The sequence below is a fragment of the Chaetura pelagica genome, unplaced genomic scaffold (assembly GCF_000747805.2).
Source record: "Chaetura pelagica isolate M959 unplaced genomic scaffold, ChaPel_1.0 scaffold107, whole genome shotgun sequence".
NCBI lineage: Eukaryota > Metazoa > Chordata > Aves > Apodiformes > Apodidae > Chaetura > Chaetura pelagica.
Genome location: NW_009953979.1, coordinates 802,666 through 805,068, shown reverse-complemented (window position 1 = coordinate 805,068; position 2,403 = coordinate 802,666). Strand labels below are relative to the sequence as shown.

Below are 2,403 nucleotides of genomic sequence, written 5' to 3'. Positions count from 1 at the left end.
ACACAGCACCCTGCCCGACACAGCACCCTGCCCCACCAGCACCCTGCCAGACACAGCACCTTGCCCCACCAGCACCCCATGAACCACAGCAACCCATGATCTGCAGTACTCCATGATCTGCAGCATTCCATGAGCAGCTTAATCTGCAGTGCCCCATGATCCACAGCACCCCATAAGTCACAGCTCCCCGTGAGTCACAGCACCCTGTGATCTGCAGCACCCCCAGCACCCCACGGGCCACAGGACCCCACTAGCACTTACAAATCTGTAAATTCCCCCTCCAGCTCTTAATTTCCAGTTGCAAAGAAAAGTAAGGGGGTGACACAGTCCCTCTGTGCTCCCAGGGACAACCATCACTCTCCTGGGGCACTGCTCAAGGCTATTCCCAACCCCAGGTCATGATGACACTAGCAGGTCCCCTCCATCTCTCCCTGCAGTGCTGCTCTGTGCACTGGGGTCTCCTCCTTGCAGAAATCCTACCAACCTGCTGAGCAAACTTCCCTCTAAGTCCTTTCCCCTTTTTTCTGGGGGGGCACATGAGGAACCCAATTCCACTGGGTGCAGACCAGGTACAAACCATCTCCTGGATGGTCTCAACATGCCTCTGCTCCATGGGTCATCTTGTCCCAGTTGCTGCAAGACACATTGGCTTCTTCCCCCTCTCCCCTCTTGCCCTTTTCCACCCTCTCAACTTAAACATCAAGCCTGAATATTCCTGAAAGAGGGGCAGAAACAGAGCAGGGAGCTCAGAAGGGCAATTGTCACCTCCTGGCATGGGGCATGGTCCCCTGGGAAGCCCATGCTGAGAGTTAATTTTGTGTGACCATGAAGCATCACCCCCTCCCCAATGCCTTGCGTCACAGCAGCCAAGGCTGCGACATTAAATAATTCCTGTCCCTGACAGCCCTTTTGGCACCGTCACTCGCCTTCGAGTCCCCTTGGGGCAAGATTTGTCTCCATCTTCATGGATCTGGACACAACAAGGAGAGGGGAGGCAGCAGGGGTGGGCCCAGCTGGGAGCAGGATGCTGGACACCCTGCAGTGATGCTGTGGGAGGTACACCCCAAGGACCAGAGGGACCCCTTGGGGAACAGAGGGACCCACTAGGGACTGGAGAAGCCCCCACGACCCCCCCACCCCACCCTGGGGACCAGAGGGACATTCCCGGGGCTGGAGGAATGCCCTGGGGACCAAAAGGGCATGCCAGGGACCAGAGGGACCCCCTAGGGAGCAGAGGAACCCCTCAGGGAGTGGAGGGACCCAGACGTCCTGCCTCAGTGACACACGTCACTGCTTGCCACCAGCTTGCTTGAGGTGCCAGCACACGTGCAAGGCACAATTGTCCCTCGTTTCGGGTGACAGGTTGACGAAATGTGTCCCCGGGGCCAAACAGAGATCATTCCCTTTTCCAGACGACAGCAGCCGTCCCTGCCTCCAGCCAGGAATTTGGCATCTGGAGCCTTCTTCCTGAAGCTGTCAGGGATGGAGCAGGGAATTTCGACCTCGGAGCACATGCTGGTGCCAGGATACCCCTGGGACAGCCTCGATGCCACTGTGGTCACTTCAGACCCTGTCCCCTGCCCAGAACATGTTGGGATCTGGCCTTTCCCTGCACATGGATGTGGGAATAACAGCAACATTGATGTGGGTTTGCCCTTCCATGTCCCTTGAGAAGGAGAGAGGCCAAAAAGCTGATGCCAAAGCTGCCCTGTGCCCACCCTGCGTGGGGTCTGCGTGTTTGGGGAGGTTGGTGGTGGGTCATGCGTGTGTGAGGCATCGTGTGATGTGGGGTGTGTGTGCACACACATGAGCATCCCTGCAGAGGGAGGGGCTGCAGGGCTGCTGTGTGACATGTGTGGACCAGCATGTGAGTGGGACATGTGTGTGTAAACATGGGCACGCGTGTGACTGCGTGTGGGTTGGTGAATGTGTGTAGGAGTGTGTGTGCAACTGTGGGCAAGGGGCTGCATGCGCACAGGGGCGCGGATGCATGAGTGTGAGAGCACGTGCGCACACGTGTGTACATGTGTGTGTGCAAACACGTGTGCATGGGTGTGCACAGTCACGGTGTGTATGTGTGCGTGTGAGGGTGCCTGTGTGTGCACATGCGTGTTCATACGTGTATGAGTGTGTGCACAAGTGTGGCTGTGTACATGTGTACACGTGTGCCTGAGTGTGAACGCGTGTGCATGCAGGGGGGTGCCGTGTCTGCGCCCTGGCACCAGTACCAGTGTGTGTGCAGTACCGGTCCCGGTGCAGGCAGGTTCGGGTGCGGGTGTCAATACCGGTTCTGGTGCAGGTCCCGGCACGAGTGTGGATGTGGGTGTCAGTGTTCCTATCACTATGGGTCCCGGTGCGGGTCCCGGTCCCGCTGCGGGTGTCGGTGTCGGCGCTGTCCCCCTG

General features: G+C 58.3%; 1 protein-coding gene across 1 annotated transcript in view; it reads left to right on the top strand.

Annotated features, from left to right (window-relative positions):
- Positions 1 to 2,403, top strand: part of KCNK3 (potassium channel, subfamily K, member 3) — a 63,240-nt gene that overhangs the window by 36,927 nt on the left and 23,910 nt on the right. The gene's annotated exons all lie outside the window — the stretch shown is intronic.